Here is a 27286-nt window from a genome sequence, read left to right on the forward strand (position 1 = left end):
GCACAACTAAGAAAAATTATGTTTTTAGTATAATCTAATTTTAATAAGTTCCTTTAATTTTTAACATAAGATAATTATTGATACAAATTTCAGAGGAGTGAGAAGAAAGCAAGGCTAAGAGCTGGAAGACCGCAATCATGCATAATAAAATCCTTTACTATAAAGCAGTCCTACATCCTTGGGAACGTTAGCCAAACAATCTGGGCTTTAGTTCCTTGTCTGATTTACTTATTCTCAAATGGTCTTTCTAACCTGACATTTTTGCAGGTCATAGACATAATTCCTACATTACAACAAAAATACTTTATGTAATACCAAGAGTGATTATTATTACTTAGGAGACTGTGTTATAAATACATTTATTATTTCCTTTTAACTTTTTTTTCATATCCTTTTAATCAATAGACACTGGAAAAGAAAGATGCAAATGGTTAAGATGGATTTATAGCTAGGGACAGAGTAGTACATCCCTGTCATTTTTCCAAAATATCATTTGCTAAATGGCATCCAACAAGGTGACAAAACAACCCATCCATGGTTACTGTTATTTTCCCAAAAGTGATGTAGGGTCAATCCAGATTCTGATCCTGCTTTGAAAAAAAAAAAGGATGTATTTATTTGTTTATTTATTTATTTATTTTGAAAGGCAGATTGCAAAGGAGGAGAGAAAAAGAAGTCTTCCATCTGCTTGTTCACTCTCCAAATGGCCACAATGGGTGGAGCTGAACCAACTGGAAGTCAGGAGCTTCTTCCAAGTCTCCCACATGGGTGCAAGAGCTGGATTGGAAGTATTATTTTCTTGTAAGACATCAGCCTTTAGTCAATTTCAAAGGGCCTTATGTGGTCATGAGTTCAGGTAAACCAAAGTAATTCATCAAACAGGTGACCAAGATCCTAGGAGACTCCTTACCTTTCAAAGGTCTTACCTGGTTACCCTGGTGGCTTTAATAACGTGCTTTTAATTCTCAACTAGGAATACTCGAAGGAAACATTCGACAAGTGAGAACTGATACAGACAATCCGAGGGATTTTATATTAACTTTAGAATGTAGCATACAAGGAGAACTTGGAACTTACAAATAACCTTCATGACTTTTTTTCTTCTTGCCTCCCATAGAAGTGGTCTTCAGTGCATGGGAAGAGCACACTGTGACTATGTTTTTCATCATTTATGTTTTAAATTGTTGCACTGACACCAATAAATCCTCACTGTGAAGAAAACAAATGAGTAGCTTAATCAGTTTTCATTTCTAGAGTCAATAGAAATAACTAATGTGACATAGGTAAAAAAAAGACAAAACTGGTCTTAAGCAAACAACTATGTTTTCCATAATCATAGTTATATCCTCAGGAATGAACTTTTCATCAAAGTAAACTTTTTGTGTATATGTATGTGTGTACGTGACTTTGACATCCTGCCTTTAAGGAACATGTTAGCCAAGAGAGAAATCACATGCTACACCAACCCAGTGCAAAACAAAAGATGAACTCTAAAATGAAATTAGGTCAGAGCCATGTGACATGAGTTTGCAGGTAGTGAAAAATACACTGAGAATTCACCATGTGGTGAGAGGTATCTTAGGGAAACAGCCACCTTCTGCTGGACATAAATAGAAGCAAAGCTTGTTGAGCTATGTATTCTTAGTTGGTTGTGGTCAGGTTTTGTTCCTGCATGAAATGTACCCTTGTTTCCATCGCACACTTTTAGCTAGAAGCTCTTAACTAACATGGACACAAATCCAATCAATTCATGTGTGCTGCTTGACAGTCTGTAGGAGATAATCTCTTCTCTTAAAACTCGGAGCTTGTCTTATCTTTCCAAGTAAAATATATACATATTATGAGAAGTTAGAGGTTCAATGCCCTACTGGAAACTCTAACTAAAAATCTTACAGTAAGGTAGGAGAAATCAGAGATCTTTTTTCAAGAAAAAGGTTGGTAGGCTAGTGAGATCTGGTAGCATCCATCCCACAGCTACATATGTGTAGGAGCTAGAAAATACACACGCTTAGGAAGCAGCTTTGTGAAATAGGGTATCATTCTGTTTTCTTATAGAAAACCTTTTTGTGTCATTCAAAACCACTTTGAAAGACATTTGTTTATAAATAATATTAAAAGAGCTGTGTGATAAGCAATATTAACTGCTATTTGTATAGTGATTTTGAGTGCTTTCGCCAGGATGCTTTTATTCCATGTGACAGTCCCGTGAGGCAAATAAGAGATGAAAGTTCCATTCTATATGTGAGACAAAAAAAGATTACACAGTGTCAGAAATGACACAGCTAATCCATGGTGAGAAGAGAGAGATAGATGAAGTTGCTTTTGCATAATTATAATAACCATTTATTTGAAGGTTATGTTTTAATCATTATATTAAGAATATTAAAGATAATGTTACTTAAAATATTATTGTTTCTTGAAGCCCACAGATGATTCAACACTGTATGAAAGAAACAAAAACTAGGATGATTTCTTGAAAAACAAAATTTTAATTCAGCAAAACCATTGAGGTACATGATGATGACAACCATTGCTGAGTAGTTACTATTTGCCAAACATTGTGTTAATTACTCAAATGCATATTTTAATCTAATTCTCATAACTATCCAGCAAGATAGATATTGTTTACTTTCTTATACTTAAAAATGATAAGATCCAGTTAAATTAACTGACTTGGCGAAAATCATATAGCAAATAAGTGATAAAACATTCTACAATTTGTCCTATGACACCAAATATCCTGTAATGCTGACATTTTTACTCTTTAAATGACCTATAACTTCCATGAAAACTCACCTACCAAAAACCTAACTACATAACTAGTATTTCAAGCAACTGATCTGTGTTGCCCATACCTTTTCTAAGTGCTTCCTTGTGGATGGTCTTTTTCTTTCCCATGGCGTACCCTGTATTTTTTTCTAGCCATCCTTGAATAAAGTTGTAGAATACCATTAGGTTACAAATACAGTCACAAGTGAATAATTATAGGTAACATTTAAAACTTTAAAACTGTTTTAACATTAAAAATGTCCTGTCTACCCCAGCAAGGTCTGTCTCAGGCTGGACACAGGCAAGCCGGGGCGGAAGACAGTCCTTGTTCCTTCCCCTTAGCTCCTCTTCTCCTAGTTTGTAAACTATAGTTTCTGATCTTCTGTTTCCACCAGTGGAAGCTGGGATGCAGTGGATAGTGGAAAGGTAAAAGGAACCAGAAAGTTCTTCCTCCGTGACTACTATTGTTATAAGCTTGTTTTTTGTTCCATGAGACTGGATGAGACATAATTTGTCTTTTTTGGTTTCCCTGTGGGACATTTTTATTGGCTCCTTGTAACTCAGACAGGGATATGTCAACCTTCCTTCTTTGATGTGGATGAGTGTGGTTTCTAGTCTGGCAGTTAATAACTCTTCCCAAGCTCCGGGCATCCTGTAGGCCCCCTGAACTTCCTTTCTCTTGAGCTCTCACCACCCCTTTAAGTAGCACTATTGAATGGAATTTGGTTCAGATTAGTCGGCTTTTTAAACAATTTAAATTGCCCCAAAATGTGCTTTTTAGAAAGGAAAATGGTTGTGCTAGGAATTATGGTACATGGGTTAAATGCTGTTTGGGATTCCCCATCACGTTTCAGAGTATCAGTCTAGGTCCTGGCTCCTCCACTTCCAAACCAACTCCCTGCTTATGCCCCAGTGACTCAAGTGCTTGGGTCCTGTCACTCTAGGAGGAGCTCCTGTGTCCTGGTTTTTCTATAGCCCAGATTTTGCATTGTGGCATGTGGGGACTGAAGCATCAGATGGAAGATCTTTCTCTCTACCTCCATACTCCTCTCTGTCACTTTGTCTTTCAAACTAATTAATTAAATCATTTTTAAAAAGAAAAAATGTATTCCAGTGTACATTTTAGGAGGTTAATAATCCAAGTGTGGGTGACTCCACTGATTTAAATATCTTGTGAAGCTACTGGGGAAATGATCGCTTGGCCTGCTAGAAAGCGGAGAAGGAAGTTAGGTCAAACTCTGCTTAAATAATCAACCCTCTATTGAACACTGCCTTCCCATGTAGTTCTTCTAGGGACCTAAAGATCTCCTACTAGGCATGCTTCCCATGTGCCCTAATTATATCAAATCTCAACCACTAACTCATCCACCATGCACATGAATCCATTAACCATTAGCATTAGACTTTGTGATGTAAATGTCTGTATATGTTTGGGGAGCCAATCCTGTTCAAATCGTAACACAATTCAATGCTGCCTGCAGCAGACTGTCTCTAAAGCTAGCTGCAACATTCTCCCCTCATCTCATCGCTCTTTCATAATGGGACTTTTTCATCCCTTGCCCCACCCCACTGAAAAAGTAGAATATATTTTCTTCCTTTTGAAACTGGAATAATCCTTATTAAATGCAGCAAGTGTGATGCTGTGTAAGAGCAGTTGCAGCCTTGCTTTTGTCCTTTTGGAATCTTAAGTCATCATGCGAATCAGTCCAATTATTCTGCAGGACCAAGTCATCCTATGTGTTCTGGTTGTCCAGTTGATACCCCAGAGAGGGTCATGAAGACATTTTGTACACTTCAACAAAGACCCTCTAGTCAACACAACAGGCAAGCCACCTCTGAGTCTGCTCAAATTGCAGAACTGTGAGAAACTGCATGCTTGTTTTTGTTTTAAGCTTGTTGGGGTAGGTTTTCATTTAGCAGTAAAAGTAACTAATACAAAGGCTAGCCAGTCCATCATAAATGCTCATGTATGCTTTATTTCAGTGCACGCGGGAGAAGATTGCTCTCTTCATTCTGCAGCTAAAGTTGTTTGTCAACATACTGCAAAGATTTCCCCTGGAGAGCCAAACACAATTCAGTAAACTTAAATGTGTCCTTAACATATTGCCCTAGCAATCCCACTTCTAGTCTAAAACAGAGCTTATACCAACATCTTACATAAATGCTTAAAATTTCTTTATTCATGATTATCAAAAGTTGGGAACAATTTGTCTTAGTTCATCTTCTGCTACTAAAACAAGATACTACAGATCGAGTAAATCATAAGCTATAGAAGTTAATTCAGCTCACGGTGCTAAATGCTGTCAAGTAATAGATCAAGGGGCAGACTCTGGAAGGCCTTCTTGTCACATTGTAACAAGGCAAGGGCAATGGCAAGCAAGGGTATGTGAGATGAAGAAAATTGAGGCTACCTTCATCTTCTCATTAAGAACCCACTACATGATAACAAACCATTCCAGCATAAGAGCCTAGTCCATACCTGGAGGCTGTATCTTTGTGACTTAATCACTTCTTAAAGGTCCCACTTCTTAATAAGGATACAAAAGCAATGCAAGTCATTTTCCCCCCCTTTTTTTTAAAATGTGAGAGGCAGAGAAAGAGAGAGCATGCTTCCATCTTCTGGTTTATTCTCCAAATGTCTCCAAGGCCAGGATTCAGACAGGCCAAAGCCAGGAACCAGGGCTCTGTACGTTTCCCACATGGGTGGGGAGGACTTGGCTTCTGAAACCATCACCTCTCAGTGCCCAGAATGCACATTAGCAGGGAGCTGGATCAGAAACAGAGCCAGGATTCCAACCCAGGGACCTTGATAGACGACATGGCTATGCTAAGTGGCATATTACCTGCTGCAACAATAAAAATTAAATTCCAGGAATTTTGCAGAGGTTATGCAAACCATATACAACCTAAACATGGATCATCTGTTGAAAAAGCAAACTATGACTCATCAGTAAAGCACTGATACATGCAATAAGGATAAATCTCAAAAGCAGTATGTAATTGAAAAAAGGCAGATCCAGAAAACTACATACTGTATGATTCCATTTATACATCTTTCCCTAAAAGGCACAACTACAGGGACAATAATCAAATCAGTGTTGGTTAGTAGCTGGGAGATAGGAGTACAGGTAACATTTGGGGGTGTGGATGTGGTACATATACATCATTGCAGAAATTCATGACTGTACACCTAAAAGCAGTTAACTTTATGTAAATTAACCACAAGAAGTTAGATTAAAGAAATATATCCACTTAAGCCCATTAACTATCAAACTATCAAAGAGGTTCTATTGAGACCTATTTCACTGGATTTGGAGCCAGATGCACCCTAGTCCCTTTGGGTGGTGAATGTTGGTACTCACAGTAGAACTAAGCTCCTTTGATTATCATCTTTAAACATCTGTTCAACCCTCTGAAAACCTGACCTTTGACTCCCTTAACTTGAGTGAGTTAGCTAATAAACTCTTCCCCTGAACACTTTTATCTGGGTGATCATATCTTTTGGTAATCACAATGTCTCAGCTGAAATGTCTGATCTAGTCGTCTTACACCTGTCCTTGAATACACTGTTGCAAAGTAACACTACATCAAGAATTTAGTGACTTTTCTGTCAGTTGCTAGGAAATATTTATCTACCCCTTTCTACCCGTGTATTTACTATTTGAATTTTTCTTCATTCTTTCCTAAAAATCTAAACTTGTGTCTGTTACCATTTCCTATCTGCCAAGAGATCTTCCTTTTACTCCCCTGCCCAACTCCCTTTTCTGTAATGTGGGCCAGCTGGCAACAAATTATTTTGGTTTTCCTTTATTTGAAAACGTGCTTATTTTGTCTTAAGAAAAGAATTTTTTTCCCTAAATTTAGAATTCTGGGGTTTCTGCTCTTTCAGCATGTTCAAAATGTTGTTTCTTTATTTTCTAGTCTCACTGTTACTCAGGAGGAGTCAACAGTCATTTGAATTTTCCCCTTGAATGCAGTGTTGCATTTTTCCATTTTTTTCCTAAATTTTATTTTGCTGATGTTTACGCAGTTGAGGAAGCATGCCCATGTGGGCCACTGATTAGGGTGGGAAGGGTCGAGGACTAGGGGAAGGTGGTGGAGACCACTGTTCCAATTTTCTTTTTCTTCTTTTTGTATCTGGGGGAAGGGAGTAGAGAAGGGGAGAAGCCACACCCAGCATCCTAACTGCATTAGTACACAGGGATGAGGAAGAGCCTAGCAGTATCATCCCAGGGTCCTCAGTGGGGAGCATGCTCTGAGAGTTCTGCTCAAGTGGTTTTGATAGCTCTGAAATGTTGTCAGTCTCACCAATCCAAGGATGAGGAAATACTTCAAGGTCCATTGGCTGACATAGTCCACCTTAGAGTCTCCATTTGCCCAAGTATTTGCTGCCAAGACTTGGCTGGAATTGTTGTCCAATTTGTTCTGTTTTCCTTCCTCTGCGATAGTACCAGGTGTCCTCTGCAGGCCCCAGTGTACTGCCATATCCTCCATGCCCATCTGGGTATGCTGTCTGCTGCTCCGTCAAAGCCACTGAGGAGGCCCAGTTCTGACACGTGCACTCCACCACCAAACCACAGATTCTGCAATTCTCCCCATGGTTGGGGTTCGGAGTCCAGTGGTTCAGTTAAGGAGGTCTCTAAAGAAACCTTGCCTGTGGCATTTTCTCAGGGTTCTCCCCCAGATGTTCTCTTCATCTTTAGCTTCCAGCAGTCTGAGAATGATGTCACTAGCTTTTCTATGGATTTATTCTTTTGGGGACTCTCTGAAATGCTATTTTTGGTTTGTTCTAAAGATTTAATTTTTGTGTATTTGCAAGGCAGAATTAGAGAAAGAGGGGAGGGAAACAAAGAGACAGATCATTCATCTACTGGTTTGTTTTCTAAGTAGCAGAAATAGCTGGGGCTGGACTAGGCCAAAATCAGAAGCCAGGAAATCTATCTGTTCACACACAGATGCAGGGGCCTAGGCACTTGGGCCATCTTCTGCTGCTTTCGCAGGCACATTAGCAGGGAGTTAGATCAGTGTTGAAGTAGCTGGATCCCAACTGTTACAGGCATTTCTTTATATGTCATTTGATTTTTCCCACGTACACATCAAAGGACCTTTTGCTTATGTTTGATTGAAGAGAACTTGATTATCATGTGTCCTGGTGAAGATCACTTTTGGTCAAGCCTGTTGGGAGTTCTGTGCCCCTCCTGGAAGCTGTTTCTCAATTCTTTCTTCACATTAGGGAAATTTTCCCTTATTATTTCATTGAATACACTTTTAACCCCAGCTTCTCTTTCTGCACTTTCTGGGACTCCCATAACTCTTGTATTTGGCCTTTTAATAGTGTCTTTCAATTCTTGAATACTTACTTTTTTTTTTTTTAGCTTGATCCAACTCTGCTTCCAGCTTTTTGATTGTTTCCTCCTGGTGACAGAAAATATCTTCCAATTCTGAGATTCTTTCTTCTGCTTCATTCATTCTAGTTTGGAGACTCTCCATTGCACTTTTAATTTGTTCTACTGTATTCATTTCTGATATATTAGCTTTCATTTGAGTCATTTATTGTGTGACATGTTCCTTAAATTTTTGAACTCCTGTGTTACATGCTTCTCATTGTTGATAAAGAAGCTTTATAATAAGTGTTTTGAATTCTATATCCCCATTTTCTCGATGTCTTCCTCAGTTAACTCTGAGGTTGGCAAAGGGTTTTGCTCCTTTGCGGGAAGTCTTCAGTAATATACACTGTGCCTTTGTCTCTTCTTTTGCTCTTGGTCATTGTACTTCTGGGTAGCAGATTCTTCTCCTTGGGGCAGGTTTCTAAGCATCTACAGGTCCACAGTTCGATTTTATTTACTGTGGTTAGTACATGGCTCTTTGTTTGCAATCACTTGTGCCATTCCTCCAGTGAGTTCCAGGTCTGGGTTCTTATGTTAGACTATCACCATGGTCTGCATAGCCCCAGCTCCTGGCTCACCATTCTCCACCTCCTGTGATACCATGCGGAGGCTGCAACATTGCTTGTTACAACCTTTCTCCCACTTTCTGTTAGAGCAGTTCCCAGGATTAGGGAGACACCAGGTGTCCTACATAACTAGATTGTTGGTGGTTCTGATCCTGCCGGAACCTGTTGGCTGTTAGGTTTGAGGGCCACAGGGACCTATTTTGGTCCTTATGATGTCAAAATCGGTATTATTTTCCCTGTGGGACCAGTGCAATGCACTGAGCTCATTGAGTTCACTCCCAGCTCAGCACATGTGCAGCTTACTGTTGTTCCTGCTGTCTTAAAAGTTTTTCCACACTGTACAACATGGTACCTGATGTGCCCCTACTAGAGTTCTGGATCTTCTGGCCATCAGGTCTGAGAACTACCTGGACCTATTTTTGGTGGAATCTGTAGGATGCCACGTTGCTGCAGTTCACTGAGCCAGAAATGCGTTCACTTCCAGCTTAGTTTTTGTGCAGTACTGTCTCATAGCCTTTGTCTCCCTATACAAAATGGCACCTGATATGGTTCTGGGGGTAGACTGGGCTGTGAAATCTACCCTCTTCCTACATCATCTGTCTGGGACCTGCCACTCTGTCTCTGTTCCTGGTCACATCAAACAGACCAGTAGGATGGACAGTTCTTTGGGTTCACCTCCTGTGCTCTCTATGAAAGCTCTTTCACACCTTGTTGCTGGTGGAGTTCAGCTGCCAGTGCAGTATAGATCACTATTCACTGAATGTCACTGGGGTATTAGTAACTGCAACATCACACCATTGAGTCTGCTGCTTTCCTGTGTCTGTCAGTCTCAGTCTCCAGGTGTCCCTCTGCTGTTGTTCTGACCTCTCCTATTTCCTGGAATGTACTCTCTCTGCTTCACACTGGCTAATATCTCTCCGTCTGTTTAAACGTGTCCTTACCCTATTCTGCCATCTTGATTCTCCTATCTGATTGAATTTCTTTGGTTTCTTTCCTCCACCAGCATTATTTTGCTATTTTTTGATGTCAAGTTGTCTCAGTCCTTTTTGGATTGCTTATGTTCTGAGAATGATGCGGATGGAGAGAAGGGCATGGGGAGGTGATGGCCTCTCTAACATCAGGATCAGGAAGCCCTCTTCAACCAGACACTCAGACTTGCCCCGAAACTCCAGGTTAACAGCCTTTGAGGTTCCCTTTAAACTGGGAACCAGATAGTTGTGACCAAAGGATTTGACATCTGTCTGTAGAACAGATAGTTTTTCCTGAAGCAATACATTCTGCATCCATGAGATGACAGTTATGTTCTGAGAAATCCCAGAAAAATGTCCTAGAATCAGCTACTTTCCCTTATCCCATTAGCAAAAAAATCTGTTTCAGTGCCTAAGCCAGATGGTTCATTACAGAGAGTAGGAGATGGACTATTTTTCTCCAGCACTGATATTTCATTTTTATAATATGTCCTTCTTCTACATAAATAATACAATCTTTAAAAACACCAGTCAAGGTAGTATGAGACACAATTTGCCATTTCTGCTATAAATTTGCAGACTATATTGATATGAAAATTTTTTTTCTTATGTATTCTTTCAAAGAAATTATTCTTTGGAAAAATAAATTTTTGGGATTGTTTTCCCTTAATTTAACACAATTTCCTGTGTTAAAGAATCAGGTGATGCATTAACTGTTCTCAGAACAACAAAAAGAACATCATTTTGATCATGAAAACTAGGCATTGAAAATCAAATCGAGTTCATTAAGCTTTAATTGTACCCATTGTGAGGTTTCTTCTGCAGAGTCGCATTTTCAATGGACATATGCACCAGACACATTGCCTCTTCTTTTTCCCAAGCTACAATCACATGACAAGCTTTGTTTCTTAATGCTTAAATTATTCCTGGGAAGAAAATTTTGTGCCAAAGCAGCTAATTGCTTTCATTCCTCAAATCATTAAGGTATAACCTATTAAATTACTGCTTATTGATATACACTTACTCTGTAATATGGGTTTTCAAAAAAGTTTATCCTGTGTTTCTTATTGCTTTTTGTCATTCATAAAGCATTAACCTTGCAACACAACTATCAACCAGGTATGTCATTTACAAAATGAGTGAATGGGATGCATAATCTATTTTGTTATTCAGATTAGATATGAGTTGCATATATTTATTTGCTCATTTCTATCTATAGTCTGATTCCTTCCTGAAAGGATTAAATAGTTACGTAAAATTTTAAACATTTACTATATAAAAACAGAGCCAACAGTTTTCTTAGATCAAAATATTTGTTGGCTACTTAGAAGGTTAATCTTAATAGCAACTAAAAACAATTATGTAAAAGAGCAGTTGTGAGGCCAAATGGAGACTACATGGAAAATTTAGCTTTCCTCACTCTGAGCATAATTTTCATCAACCTCTAATTTCCCCAAAATAACATACAATCTTAGTAAAGACATTTTCCATTTAAGTTGTGCCTTAGAACCTTTCTTCAACAAGATTGCCTCTCTAAGCTCTTCCTATGTAGAACTTTCGAAGCGACCACTAGCAATCTGTGAAATCACAGTTTCAAAGATGTCTGCCTCACTTCAATTTTCCATTTGCTTCTGAACATATTTTCAAAGAAACTGAAAGAAGCAAAGTGCTTTGACGTTAAATAAAAATTAAAATCCTGTCAATGTCATTGCAAGTGCAAGTAGAGAATGCTTATTAGAAAAACTGATATCGGGCCCGGCGGTGTGGCCTAGCGGCTAAAGTCCTCGCCTTGAAAGCCCCGGGATCCCATATGGGCGCCGGTTCTAATCCCAGCAGCTCCACTTCCCATCCAGCTCCCTGCTTGTGGCCTGGGAAAGCAGTCGAGGACGGCCCAATGCATTGGGACCCTGCACCCACGTGGGAGACCTGGAAGAGGTTCCTGGTTCCTGGCTTTGGATCGGCGCGCATCAGCCCGTTGCTGTCACTTGGGGAGTGAATCATCAGATGGAAGATCTTCCTCTCTGTCTCTCCTCCTCTCTGTATATCTGTCTTTCCAATAAAAGTAAACAAATCTTTAAAAAAAATATAGAGAAAAACTGATATTGATCAATAGAGACATGAACTTAATGTAGGACTAAAATCATCATTGAAATAAATCTAAGAGTGTGTTGTTGGTATTTTCTAAATAGCAACCTGTATTTATGGCTTGAGTTAAATCAAGGTTTTGAAGTTGTCGTGTATGTGAACACTTTTGTTTACATTCTCCCATTTCTAATTCTTGATCTATATTTATTTTCATTCTACTTAACTCTTCCTGAGTGATTTTAGTATTATTTTAATTGTCAGTGCACTTGTATGCTGTTGACTGTCAAAATCTGGGCATTTAACAGAAGAGGCTAAACAGTCATGACATATTATTCCCCAGAATCTCCACTAGATAACCCATATATGTTCTCAATTTTAACTTGTCTAAAACTGAACTCTTGATAGGTTCCCTAAAACTACTCCTCCATCAAGTACCTGCTCAGAAACTCCTTCACGTGTCATTCCTGGCCTTCCATGATGTGGCTGTTTTTGACTCTTTGGCTGAAACTTTCCACCTCCATATATACCTCATTTTCATCAGCACCAAAGCCCTGCTTTTCAGCTGCTGGCCCTAGGGAAGTTGCTACTTCATCCTTTTATCCTTTTGTAGGATTTGTTTTCAAAGTCACTTCCTGCAGAAAGCCTTTTCTGACCCCCTCCTAGGAGCTCCTTTGTGCCTCTATACTTGCCTCTTCCCTTACACTTACCATGCATCATCACTGAGTGTAATTATTTAAGGAATCTTCCTACTAAACCTCTTAAGAATGATATGTTTTATTCATCTTTGGTTCTCCAATGTAAGTATATGCTGTGGTCTGAATGTTTGTGTTCTCCCAAAGGTCTTGTGTTGAAATCTAATCTCCAGGGCCACAGGGTTAAGAGGTGAGGTCTCTGGTTAGTGATTAGGTCACAGGAGCAAAACCCTTCTGAATAGAACTTACTGCCCTTGTACAAGAGACCTGGAGGAACTTGCTTGCTCTTTTGCTGTGTGAAGACTTAGGAAGAAGGTGACATCTTTGAAGTGGAAAATGAGGCCTCATCAGACACCAAATCCACGAGTGCCTTGATCTTGTATGTCCCAGCTTCTATAATCAAGGGCAATAACTTTCAGTTTATTGATTTCCTGGTTAATATTATGTTAGGCTATAACAAACCAAATGGTCTATGACATAAATATAATTGATATTTAATTGGAATTAAAATGAATGGTGCCAGGCACATGTAGCAAGTCCCAATAAATAAATCCCACAAATATTAATTGAATCAGAAACTGATTTTTCCCACAACCATAGCTACTTACTTAAAGGTCTTTGTAATTTAAAAAAAAAAAAATTGGAAAGCAGAGAAAAGGACAGACAGCTTCCATTTTCTAGTTCATTCCCTAAATACTCACAACAAGCAGGGCTGGACCAGACCTTAGCTGGCAGCTGGAATCTCAATCCAGATCTCCCACATAGCCGGAAGGAACTCAAATCACTTGAACCGTCACCTTCTGCCTGCCAGGGTCTACATTCACAGGAAGCTGGAGGCAGGAGCAGAACCAGGCATGAATCCAGGTACTTCCATACAGGACACACTGTCTTAACTGGCATCTTAACCACTAGGCCAGATACCTGTCCCTGAAGGTCTGTGACTATAAAATGGGCTCCTCCAATGATGATTTGTACTTGTGTTTTTCATAAATGCTTTGTACTCATCACTATGCCTTCTCAGACACTGGTCCACATACATTGTTGTCCTATGAGTCTAAACTGTTGTGGTGTTTCACTGAGTTTCCTTTTCAGTTGAATCTTTCAGATGCACAGAACTGAGTAGGCAAGGGAAAGAGGATGTAGTTAAGGATTCCCTGCCTCGGTACCTAAAAGGATATAGTGAGGTAAATTAATGCTGACACAGTGCCCTCTGTCAAAACAGCCTGCTGGTCCAAGAAAACGATTATAAGCAGCATATGTGCTAGTTAGGGAAGAGCAGAGCATTCCAGATGGCTATGTTATGTCTGATTTTTAAACAGTCAGACTTGGAGAAGAGGTAAGTGGAAAATATGTATCCAGGTCACACTAACCCTGCCCTTGGAAGATCATTTAAAGTTGCTGTTTTTAAGCTCTCTAAAATCCTAATAAATATTCACACCTTGATTGTAAGGTCAAATATTCTTTTAAAACTAGCTAGATGGGTGCTTACTAAAAACCATGCTAAAGTGTCCTCCCCCTTTCTATAGTGTTCCTTCTTAATAAAGTTTTTTTTTTTTAAGATTTATTTATTTTTACTGGGAAGCCAGATATACAGAGAGAAGGAGAGACAGAGAGGAAGATCTTCCATCCAATGATTCACTCCCCAAGTGTTGGGCCATTTTTGACTGCTTTCCCAGGCTGCAAGAAGGGAGCTGGATGGGAAGGGGAGCAGCCAGGATTAGAACAGGTGCCCATATGGGATTCTGGCGCATGCAAGGCAAGAACTTTAGGCACTAGGCTATCACGCCAGGCCTGTATAGCAAGCCTTCTTACCTAACGTGTATCACTTTTGGTTTCTATCATAATTCTGCAAACTATTAAAACCATTACTTATTTATGCATTAGCATGAGTTTGTGTATTTATTTATCTATGCAAAGATTTAGTTATTTTTATTGGAAAGGCAGATTTACAAAAAGAGAGAACCCGAGTTAAGGAGATCTGAAGTCAGGTGCCTCTTCCAGGTCTACCTGGAAGGTTTAGGGCCTTATGGGCCATCCTCTCCTGCTTTCCCAGGCCATAAGCAGGGAGCTGGATGGGAATTGGAACAGCTGGTACATGAACTGGCTCCCATTTGGAATGCCGGTGCTTGGAGGCAGAGGAGTAGACAGTTGAGCCAATGCACTGGCCTGAAGTTTGTGTATTTTATTTCTATAATATTTCTAAGTAAGTCTGTAAGTAGTTTTTACATTCTTTAATGGAGTCCTTGTACCATGAATTAGAGGTAACTGCTGAAAAGCAGACTTCAATTACTTCAGCCAGTTGTGCAGGAAGGGTATAAATCTTATCCAATGGGATATGATTTCTGGAAGAATCTCAGTTCAGAACAATCCTGTTATTAATTTCATCATGCTGCTGCTTACGTTGTAAGGAACTGAGAGATACATGCTCTGTCTGATACAGACATTTGGAGAGAATGTTAACCCAATAGATTAAAAAATTATGGGAGCATGAAAACAATTGGAATAGTACTGGCTCTGTGCTCCTGAGACTTCAAGGGAACTCCCAGGGTTGTAGAGAAAGTCTGTGCTTGCCCAGTAATTCTGGAATGCAGCTGCAGCCTAGTTTCTCTTTTTCAGACTTAAAAACTAGCAAGTATCTTTTAAAAGAATCTCGTTTTATTTTTTCCTTGATGAAACAAAAGAGAAAAGTACAACAGACAACAGAGGACAGAACAGCAATTCCCTTTCCTTGCTCTTAATTTCGCATCTTTTTTTCTTTAAGTGGGGCTCTGAGAATACTACCTGTACCTTCATGTTGTACTCACAGCCTTTTCCATATGGAAACCATTTCTTCACCTACTATGTTGATACTATTTCCAACACTCTGAACCCATGATTGTATCTCAAAAACATATTTTTTTAAAGAGCTACTTATTTGAAGTCACAGTGATAAGAGAGAGAAGGTGAGAGAAAGAATTTCTACCAGTTTGGTTCATTCCCCAACTGGCCACAAAAGTCAGGGATGAGTCAGGCCAAAGCCAGGAGTCTGGACCTTCATTTGGGTCTCTACATAGGTGCAGGAGTCCAAGGACTTGAGTCATCTTCTCATGCTTTCTTGGGCACCTTATCAGGAAGCTGGATTGGAAGTGGAGCAGGTAGGACTCAAATCAGCACATATATAAGGTCCTGGTATCACAGGTCACCTAACGTGCTGTGCCACAAGCTGGCCCCAACGTTTCCAATATTATAACTGAACTCCTGTTTGTGGATTCTGAGATGAAAAGTGGTATATAAATACACACAGGTATACGGCTGTAACTTTTTGTTTGGAATACACTTTCTCCATTCAAAATTATAATCAAATTATTTTACAAACTTATAATTCTCCTTTTATTTCTTCCTTCCTTTTTTTCCCCTCTGGTCTTTTTATATCTCTAGAATTTCTAGAACCCATTTTCATTCCAAACTGTTCCTTTTCAAATAAAGGATTATTATGAACCTATATGCCATCTTCTTGGCATATATGTCTGAATTTGTACTTATTTTACTTCTCTTTTTTTCAATCACAATGACAATGTCTCCAAATTTAGATTACCAAGTGGACTTCATTATTGTATTTTTTGCTTTCTTTGGGTCTGGATAAGGAATAAATACTAAATAAAGCAAACATGACCTTATTTTTTACCTATGGGATTCAGACAGACAGCTTGACACAACAGATTCATTCACAGTTTTTGCCTGCAGTCAAAAAGCATAGTCCACGTTAGCTGAAGATGTCTAGTGTTACACACATTTTAGATAAGAAGACATCTTGGAATCCAAAGAATTTTGTGCAATAGGTTTAGAAGAAAAAATTTATTTAACCACTTTTCAGCAAAGACAATATGGCTTGAAATTCCATTCTACCTAATGTTTAAACCACAGTTGCAGGATCTTGCTTTTCACGGGGGAGGGTAATATTTGCCTTGCTTTGTTCTGTGTTGCTATGGGTATTGAAGGTATGTGTCTGATGCCTGGACTTAGGACTACTTGATATTGTGGGAAATCTATCAGATTGGCAACTAAAAGGTACAAAAGGTGTGGGTCTAATCCTCACATTGCTGTTAACAAGTTATAATCTTGGCTAAGGGAATCAAGTTGGTAAGACTTGAGTTTTTTCATATGTCCAGTGCAGGCATTAAATTTGCATTTATCCTATCTATGTTTTCTGACTTTTGGGAGTGTTTGTAAAACTTCTTTCCTTTGAAGGTCCCAAGGGGGCACCGAACCAGAGCTAGTGATTTAGTTGCCTCTGAAAGGTTCATCTCTCTTAAACTACCTACTGGTCTCTGCCTTCTCCCCAACCTGGTTTAAAGTTCATCTTAAACTGTTACCAGTATCGTGGCAGTCGAGGAAGAAGCGCTATGCAGAAGGCCTGAATTAGTAGTGTCCACATAATCCCTTGGGTAAGGTTTATGCATCACATCCTTTTACTAGGGATTAATTTCTTAACTACGTTTATCAAAATCATCAAAAATCATTTATATTCCCATTCCTGTTGCCACAAAATTCCTGTAAATGCAATTATTGTATAAGAAATATATGTGTTTTAAGATTCTTTTTTAAGAAAGATTTATTTTATTTTTATTGGAAAGGCAGATGTACAGATATAGACAGAAAGATCTTCAATCCACTGATTTATTCCCCAAGTGGCTGCAATAGCCAGAGCTAAGATGATCCAAAGCTAGGAACCAGGAGCTTTTTTTTTTCAGGTCTCCCACACAGGTGCAGAGTCCCAAGGTTATCAGCCCTACTCTACTTTCCTAGATGACAAGCAGGGAGCTGGACGGAAGTGAAGCAGCCGAGACATGAACCAGCATCCACACGGGATCCTGGTGGATGCAAAGTGAGGGCTTAGTCACTAGGCTATTGCACCACACCCCTAAGATTCCTAACAGTGGAGATATAGTCAAGCCAAGGAAATAGCACATAAGTAAGTAGAAATGATAAGAAATACATTTTTAATTAAAAAGACATCTGACTATTTGAAGCAACAGTATGACACAATATTAGTAGATACATAACAAACCTACATGTAAGACATGTGGTAATTGGTAAATGGAAAAACTGAGGAAAGAGGTAAATGGAATTACACCTTACAAGCTTTCTGTATTTTATTTGGAATATTTCAGTATAACTCTATGATTGGAACAAGTAAGCCTTACAGCTTAAAAAATGCAGCTATAAAATTAACAGAAAAATTTAAATGGGGTATTAAAACATTTGATTAACACAAAAGAATGAAAAGAAGAGCAAAAGAACAAAAATAATTAGCTATAACAGAAAATAAATAGCAAAAGGTCAAACAGATCTAAATAAGCCACGCCAATCACTGTGTTGAATGCTGATGAACTGAACACTTTATAAGTGTTCAATCAGAAGACAGAGACTGTAAGGTTGAATAAAAAGGCAAGCACCAAGATCACATGAAATGCATTCCAAATGCAAAGACAATGAAATTGAAACAAAAAAAAGAGAAGCCATGCAAACAATAAATATAGATAGTAGAAGTTATTATACTAACATTATCCAGAAGTGACCTCAAGGAAAGGAATGTTACCTGAGGAAAAAAAGATATAATTCATAATAATAAAAGATACAATATTAGGAATATATTTGGGTTATATTTGTGATGAAGGAATGCTTTTTTAAAAAGCCATGATCTCTACCTTATTAATCAATACTTACAGATAATATTTGCAAGAGGTTATTTGTATATGTTTATGTGTAGAACTAAAGATATGCATGATAGGTAGAGGTACTGAATGCAAGGCGAAAGACTGCCAATGGGAGTGAGTTTCAGACTACTTAGATCATAAAAAATGTTTCTTTGCTTTCTTATTACAGTTATAAGTTATCACTTAAATAGTCTGTAAAAGTTTGCAGCTTACCTTTAGTTCCCCTCTTGAAACTCAGCTTCCCTGTAACTGAAGGTCTGATCTAGGCCAGAAAATACAGAAAGATATACACTATCATAGTAGTATGCCAATAAATTCTTTGTCACAACGAAATTCATTTTTAAGTGTGGCACCTCACTCATAATAATGCTGTAAAGGTCAGCAGTTCGCATCCCAGCTCCTCTGCTTCTGATCCAGGTTTCTGCTTGTGACCTGGGAAGGCAGAGGAGGATGGATCAAGTCCTTGGAATCCTGCATTCATGTGGGAAATCCACAAAAAGCTCTTGGCTCCCAGCTTCAGATGGGTGCAAATTCAGCCACTGTGACCATTTGTGGAGTGAACCAGCAGGATGAAAGATCTCTGTCTCTGTCTCTCCTCTCTATAAATTTGCCTTTCAAATAAGAATACATCTTTTTTTTAAAAAAAAAAAAAAAAGGTCACTTTCATGACTGGGAGGAAGAAGTGTAAGTCCATCACTTTGAGTTTCCACACAGATTTTTTTGATAGAGAACACATTCAGACCACAGTACACAGTACTGTAGAACCATCCTTCCCTTCCCCTTCAGAGCATCCATCCTAAGTCCTGTGTCCCACACAGGTGCTAGAATCCTCACCTGGATTCCTTACTGCTTGCAACGTTATTTCTGAATGTGGACAGTTGTTCAAACTGAAACTTCTACTCAATCTTGACGTCACCCTCCAACAAGCTGATTTTTATGATTTCCCAAATTCTTACTTTTGCTTGTTAAATATTATTTCATTTACCAGTAGATGGCACTCCAAAGTAAAACTGAGCTTATTATTAGTACCCACCCACTCCTTTTCTCACCCTCTGAAAGAGTTTATCATTGGTTATGGAATTTTCATTGATAGTTATCAGTGGGAAGGGAATCTCACATTTTTCTTTTTAACTAATTTTTCACCCTTACTTGGCAATTAGATGAACATTATTACAGCAGAATCCCCAGGCAAATTAATGCATGACATGTAGAAATTCTAAGGAAGAAGATAAAAATTAAAAAAAAAAAATCTTCCTCGCTTGCCAATAAAGTTTAGAACAGAGGAGAGTTGAAATGTATAAACAAAATTTAAAAAGTGGGGAAGCAAACTAGTGTTAGATGTTCTCAACTGCATTCATTAAGAACCAACAAACTTGATGTAATTGACAGTCTAGTTCATTATATTACAACTTCTTCAAAATCAAGGTCGCTAAGACTCTGTGTTGCATCAGATGGGCATAGTGTTCAATATTAATATCCACTATTGGCTGTATTATAGACGTGGTATATATAATTTCATATCTGAGGCTTTATAAAGCACACTCATATACATCAGCTTATTACCTATTTGATCTTCACAGCAGCCCTAGGAGATGTGTTGATGCTCACACTGACATTGGCTCAGAAAGATATAAATGAGACCACACAACTCAGTAGGCCAAAGAGCAGGGTACAGGGGCCCGTCGCAGTGGCATAGTGGCTAAAATCCTCACCTTGAAAGCACCGGAATCCCATATGGGCACCGGTTCTAATCCCGGCAGCTCCACTTCCTATCCAGCTCCCTGCTTGTGGCCTGGGAAAGCAGTCAAGGATGGCCCAAGGTCTTGGGACCCTGCATCCGTGTAGGAGACCTGGAGGAAGTTCCTGGCTCCTGGCTTCAGATCGGCGCAGCACTGGCCATTGCAGTCACTTGGGGAATGAATAATCGGACAAAAGATCTTCCTCTCTGTCTCTTCTCCTCTCTGTATATTTAACTTTGCAATAAAAATAAAATAATCTTTAAAAAAAAAGAGCAGGGAACAGAACCTAGAACTTCTGGCAACTCCAGTGCTCATTTTCCTACATGATATTAAATTCTTCTTTTATACATCTAAAACTTCTGGTATTATTTACATTTCAGTTTTATGTTTAGCCTGCATACTTTAGGAAGAAATTTCAAAGGTATATAGTACACTAGTGCCATGGTTTGAACATTGACATTTCCTGCAAAACTCATCTTCAAATTCAATCCCTGAGGCAACGGTACTAGGAGGGGAGACCACTGGGGAGAGATTAAATCACCAGGGATCCAGGTCACCAACAGCATTACTACCTTACAGAAGAGTTGGAGGGTGAAAGTAACACTCCCATGGAGCCAGTATGGTGGCTCAACATGTTAACCCTTAGCATACAAGCACCAGCATCCCATATGGGCACTGGTTCATGTTCTGGCTGCTCTATTTATGATCCAGATCTCTGCTTATGGTCTGGGAAAACAGTGGAGGTTGGCCTTTGGCCCTGTACCCACAAGGGAGATCCAGAAGAAGGCCCTGACTTTGGACTGGCTCAGCTACAGCCATTACATCCACTTGGGAAGAAAACCAATGATGGAAGATCTCTTTCTCTCTCTGTCTCTCCTTCTTGTTGTAAGTCTGCCCTTCTGATAAATATAAAATTTTTCGAAAAGTAACACACCTTTGCCCTTTCACTTTCCCTTTATGGGGGCACAGATACATCCCTTTTGTCATGGCAGGACACTTACAGCATTTCTTCTCCAGGTAACAGCATTTAGACAGCGCTGTTTATGAAGAGTAGCCTATACCAGACATGGGACCTGCTGACACCTTGTCCTTCCCAGCCTCCAGAGCTGTAAGGAATACCTCTCTCTTGAGAAAGGACCTGCTTTGAGGTATTTTTGTTATGGCACCACAAAGTATAAGTGCATAATTACCCTTCTATCCCAATATCATAAACTACTGTAGTCTTTCTTTGATCAGAAGTATGTATGCAGTTTCATCTTAAAAACGAATCATTATTTTCCCTTAATTTTTCAGGATTTGTTTATTTGAAAGAGCTAAAAGGGGGAGGGGAGACAGTGAGAATGAATCTTCCATCCAGTGGTTCATTCCCCAACTGTTGCAACTGCCAGGGCTGGACCAGGCCAAAACTAGGAGCCAGGAGCTTCATCCAGGTCTCTTACATGGGTACAGGAATTTTAGCACTTAGGCCATCTTTTGCTGCCTTCCCAGGCCATTAGCTAGGAGCTGGATTTGAAGTGGAACAGCTGGGACATGATGTTGCCCATGTGGGTTGCTGCTGTAGCAGGCTGTGGCTTTAACCACTACACTAAAAGAAAGGCCAGCCCCTCTGCTTGCCTTCTGTGTACTCACTGGGCGCTGCTTTCACAAAGCCAAGAGATGATGTGCAAGTGCCCTTCCAAGTAGGGGAGAGGCACGGTGATGAGGCACCATCTTGGAAGCAGAGAACAGCCCTCATCAAACAGCAACAAGCTGATCCACTGAGCTTGAACTTCTCAAGCTCCAAAACTATGAAAAATACATTTGTATTGCTTATAATCTACCCAATATCAACTCTCTTATTATAACAGCACAAATGGACTAAGGCAAATAGTAAAATGTATAATATCAGATTTAAAGAAAATCTAAATTCTTTATTCTTTCTCCAAAAAGTCCTTAGAACTCTTCTTAGAATTCCCACAATAGTCATTCTTCTGGGCTTAACTCAGTGTAACATGGTTACCATGAATGTCCCCAACCAACCTCCTGTTGACACTTAGTCCACACCGTGAGCTACTAAGTCTTGGGGCCAGGGACTAGATGAGATACTGAAGAAGTTTATTTAGTTTATTAGTATTAAGTCATGCAGGTGATGCCTTCCTGAGTGCATTGAGATATTGATGAATTAATGGTTTACTGTGTTGCATGGAGAGTGAGTGTCTTGCAAAAGCCAGTTTGGCTCTGCCTCTTGTGACACCCTCCTCATCATTGGATGGCCTCTGCTAAGAGTTCCCATTAAAAGTCATTGTTGGACTTCTCAGTCTCCATAACTCTAAGAAGAACAAAGCTTATTCTTTACAAATCACTCAGTCTGTGCTACTCTGTTGCAGCAATAGAAAAAAAAATTTAAGACAACATTCATTAAAAATAAGAACTCTGAGGAGAGAAAAAGAAGAAAGAAACCAAGAAGCATATACTGGATTATCCCTCTCACAAGAAGTTCAAAATAAGAAAGGTTGATATCAGAGTAGTTCTTCCCTTTGCAAGATTATCTGCTGGGAAGGAGCATTAGGGAGCCTTTCTAGCCTGGAATGTCCCGGGTGGCAGTGATGACACAGCATATCAGAATTCACTGAACCCAAGTTGGGCACTTCACCAAATAGAAGCTATGCCTGACCTGCATTGGTTTTGTATACCTTAATGTCTAAAAGTTAATTATACAACATTAAAGCCCTGGAGTCAGATAGATCTTACAAACCAAGGCTCTTCCATTTATCAGTATTATGATCCTACAGGTATTATTTAACCTTGCTAAAGCATACAGATCTGGAATATGAGGATAATAATACCTATTTCATTAAGCTGCTGTGTGGAGCAAGAAAGTAGGCCCATTTCAAGCACAATTATTTAGCAATCCTGATGATCAACATCACTATTATTGCCATCAAGGGCACGGTGAAAAGCAGGGAACAGAAGCTAGCTTCCATATGTAAGATGGAAACAAAGAGGTACACCGCAAGCCTGGGAGTAGAATGGCAGGATGCTAGCTGAAGCTTGGGGATTGTATAATCTTACGGTTAAACATACAGGCTTTTGGCCTCAGTGTATGATCCAATGGTTAAGCTGCCCACTGGGGATGCCCACATACTAAATCAGAGTGCCTGAGTTTGAGTCCTGGCTCCATCTTCCAATTTCAACTTCCTGAGAGGCAGCAGGTGATGGCTCAAGTACTTGGATCTCCATCACTCACAGTGCCTGGCTTTGGTCTGCCTACCCTTGGTTGCTGTGGGCACCTAGAGAATGAAGCAGCAGGTGACGGACCTTTCTGTCTCTATGGCTCCACCTTCCAAAGAAAAAAAGCAAGTAAAGCTCTTGAAGCTAGCTTTCTAAGTTTGAATCTACATTACTTCACTTAGTAGATATGTGGCTTTGTAAAAGCTGCTTGACCTATAAGTGGAAATACTAATATCTACTTCCTATAGAGTTTGTGAAATTTAGAGTGAAAGGGGAGAAAATGACTGCATGTCAAAACTAGTCATTTAAATTATCTGTGGACTATCTACCGCGGAGATGAAATTGCGTCAGTAAAGCTGATTTCCAATGAGGTTTTTACCTTAGCGTGTCATCCTTGTTACTTACATCTCTGCTTAAAATAGGTAAACATGCATATATATATACATGTATACACACATATATTATGTATTCATCTAGAACTGTATAAGGGAGACTAGCATATCAAGAAATGAAGACATAGTGCAGTATACATTTCTACTGCCCCCCCCAAAATAATGAACTCCCAATGAAACTCTTAATCATATCTTGGCAATAGGATGCTGGATTTTCTACCGTTGTCTATACCTACAATGTCATGATATGCTTAAATAGCAGAATGATGGACTTGTGACTATTGTTGAAGGACTCTACTATTATAATAATATAGGGGAAAATAGTTTGTGTTGGGGGGAGAATTGGGGAGGGTGGAAGGGGAGAACCCTGACCCTTTGGAAATGTGTCATGAAAAATAAAAATTATAAAAATAATCTTCCTAAACTAGAATACTGTTTCTTAGTGTTGCTGAAACAAATTAACACATGTGAAGTAGCTTGAAACAGTTGAAATGTATTCCTTTACAGTTCTAGAGTCTAGAAGTCCAAAAATTAAAAGATTGGGCAGGGTCATGATCTCTGAAGCCTCTGGGGAAATTTCCTTTCTTGCCTCTTCTAGCTTCCAGTAGTTCTGGCAATTCCTGGTGTCCCTTAGCTTGCAGATGCTTCATTTCAGTCTTTGCCTTTTTTTCACATGGCTTGCTCGTGTGTGTGTGTGGGGTGGTGGTGGTGTATGGTGTGTGTGTGTGTGTGTGTGTGTGTGTGTGTGTGTGTGTGTGTGTGTATCTGTTTCTCTTTTCATCAGGACACTAGTCAGAATCTACAATGACCTGGCTTAAATGAATGGCATCTTCAAAGACACCATTTTCAACACAATCACATTCTGAGATTATGGGTAGACAATACAAAGAATTTGACCAAGAAGTCCAAAATCAGGAAGTGCTCCAATGCACTATTAACCATTCTTTTTAAAAAGAATAGGTATGTTTTTTATAGCTGAAATTGCTCTTTTCCCACTTATTACCTACCTCTTCTAAATAGGACTAGACTTCCTGATGGTAGGAACCAGTATAGTGCCTGACATTTAGTTGAAGTTAAAGATTTAAAGATTTAAATGTAATAGCATGAATTGATTCTGACTGGAAGAGATAAGGAGAGATAATTCAATAAAAATAAAAAGTGAGTCAGTGCTGTTGGAACTTTCCTCCCACTTCAAAGCTTATTTTTTATTATGATCAGTGGACGGTAAATCGGTGAAATATTCAAAATATTAGCCAATCTATCAAGTGTTCTAACCACAGCGTGGGTTTTTAAATGACATTCTGAGTCCTGGGATTTATAAGCGTCACTTCAGAGGCACGTGGCGAACTAGAGGAGGAATTGGATGAAGAGCAAAGGGAGCCAGACTCCCAGCTCTGACCCACACCTCCACTTCAGCCACTCTCGTTACTTCATGCAGCTTTGTTTGAAAAAAAAAAAAAAAAAAACAGCTCTTCTATAAGTTTGAAAAATCACTGGCAAACAGCTTGCAAAATCTTTTTCTCTTAAAATATTTTGTCTAGCTATACTCTTTAAGTTAAACCCAATTTTATTCTAAGATTTAGCTTAATGTTTGAGCTTAAAAGAAATTATTGGAATACAAGATTATTTTTTAAGCAATTTTAACTTCTACAAACTATTCCAATCAATATCAAGGGTCTATCAACCTCCTAAGGTTTTAATCCCAGCCACTTAAGCAGTGTGGTATAGTCAAAACAGTATGAGCTTTGTAGTCGGAACTGGCTTTACTATGTATGACACTAGGTAAGACACATCTCCAGGGTTTTCTGCCTGTAGAGTAACAATGTCAATTTGACAAATCATTATGAGATACTGGAGATACTAAGTAAGAGTCCTTCCTTCCAGTAGTGTTTTTCTTTTATTTTCAAAAATCTGTGAGATTTCCAGTAGTGTTTTCAAAACATTTCTCAAGGATATGTTATGGCACTTTCCTAATTTCAAATTCCTCATGTTGAAAAAGCCCAATATCTATTTATTACTTAATAAAGTCGAAATTTTGCTTGAACTAGCTAGCTAGATAGCTAGAATTGAGTTATCGCACATCAGTAAGTGGCTAAAGGTTTTCCCAATAATATAATTAAAAGAGATTAACTAATAGACCATTTATTCCATGAGGAATATATGTTTCCCATCTTCATTTACACATGACTTTCTGAAACTGACATAGACCTCATAATTGGGCAGAAAGCCCTGTAAACAGATGGATGAAAGCTTAGATGCCAGAAATTCAACATGGTCACATTTCAGGTAGAATGCTAAAATAGTGACAGTTCTTGCAATTGGTCATCTGTTCCGAATAATAACTAAATCTGTCAAAAATAGAAAATAAATTCTGAGATGTATGAATGTTTATTCAGCCTTCAGTAGGAATTAATAATAGTTCATATTCAAATATTTCAGTACTTTTAAAAATCTATCAATCTGATATAATTTTGCTACAGTTATAGCTGAAAAGAACAATCTAAGTTGTTAGTTTACTGTGTGGTCCTGTCTTTTGGTTCTGCCTTTTTTGTAAAGATGCAACAACAAATATGTTCATTTTAGTGGTATCTATAATGCATCTAACATGGACTTATAGTTACTGGCTAAAAAAGTGTCCTACTTACACAAGTACTAAATTGTTATATAAAAACTACAGTATGAAAGCACTATGTTGTAGGACAATATATTTTTTAAAAGATTTAAAAGAGTTACAGAGAAAAAAGTTTAGACTGAAGGAGAGAGAGAATGAGAGAGACAGAAAGAGAGATCTTCTATCCACTGGCTTACTTCCCAAATGGCCAACAAAGACTGGGACTGTGCCAAGTCAAAGCTAGAATCTAGCCAGAAGCTTCTTCCAGGGCCTCCCTGTGGGTACAGGGACCCAAGCAACTGGACTATCTTCTGCTGCTTTTCCAGGCCACTAGAAGGAAATTAGGTCAGAAGCAGAGCAGCTAGGTCTCAAACTGGTGCTTATATGGGATGCCTGCACTGCAGGTGGCTTATCTTGCTACTAGACAATGCTGGCCCCTATAAGGCAATATTTTAAGAAATGGGGAGAGTAGCAGTATAGTGGGTTAAGCCACCTCCAAAACAGGCATCCCATATGGGCACAGATTTGAGTCTTGGCTGCTCTGTTTCTGATCCTGGTCCCTGCTAATGAGCCTGGGAAACCAGGGAAAATGGCCAAAGACCTGGTTTTGATTAGGCCCATTCCTATTCACTGTAGCCCTTTGGGAAATGAACCAGCAGATGGGAAGTCTGTCTCACTCTGTGTCTCTAACTCCCTTTGAAATAAACATATAAAAATCTTCAAAAAATAAATGGGAAATGATTATAAACTGTAAGCAAAGAAAGTGGGTAACAAATGGTATCTATGTGATATGTGGTATGATTTACCACATACACAGATTTAGAATGAATGGAACACCGTTCATCAAATGTTGACTGATTTTTTTACTCGAGTATAATTTTCAAGCATTTTACCATGAAACTGTGCCAAATGTCTATAAAATAATGTTTCAATAAATGAGAAATTAAATGAATTTGAGGGCTTGTTCTTCTATATCAGAAGCTAACTGAATTCACTACCCACTCTGCTTTAGCTCTGGTCCAAGTTACCATCCCTATAGCATCCTACCTGATCTCCTGCTTCTGCTTGCAGTCCCACTTCAGTCAGATCTTATAAATAGAACAGATCATGTCACCTCTGGTCTCCAAGTCCTTGAATGGCATATGATCCCTAGGTAAAAATAAGTTACCAG

At 38.9% G+C, this 27286-nt stretch overlaps 1 long non-coding RNA gene across 1 annotated transcript in view; it reads right to left on the bottom strand.

Annotated features, from left to right (window-relative positions):
• Window positions 1-704: 704 nt before the first annotated feature.
• The window catches only part of LOC131482079 (uncharacterized), a 55419-nt gene continuing 28837 nt past the window's right edge, over window positions 705-27286 (bottom strand). Inside the window, exons 2-3 of the long non-coding RNA XR_009246753.1 lie at window positions 27163-27264; window positions 705-1209 (exon numbers count right to left, since the gene is read on the bottom strand). This is a non-coding gene — a long non-coding RNA (uncharacterized LOC131482079). The remainder of the gene's footprint in view (window positions 1210-27162; window positions 27265-27286) is intronic.

The sequence above is a fragment of the Ochotona princeps genome, chromosome 15 (assembly GCF_030435755.1).
Source record: "Ochotona princeps isolate mOchPri1 chromosome 15, mOchPri1.hap1, whole genome shotgun sequence".
In the NCBI taxonomy this organism is placed as follows: Eukaryota; Metazoa; Chordata; class Mammalia; order Lagomorpha; family Ochotonidae; genus Ochotona; species Ochotona princeps.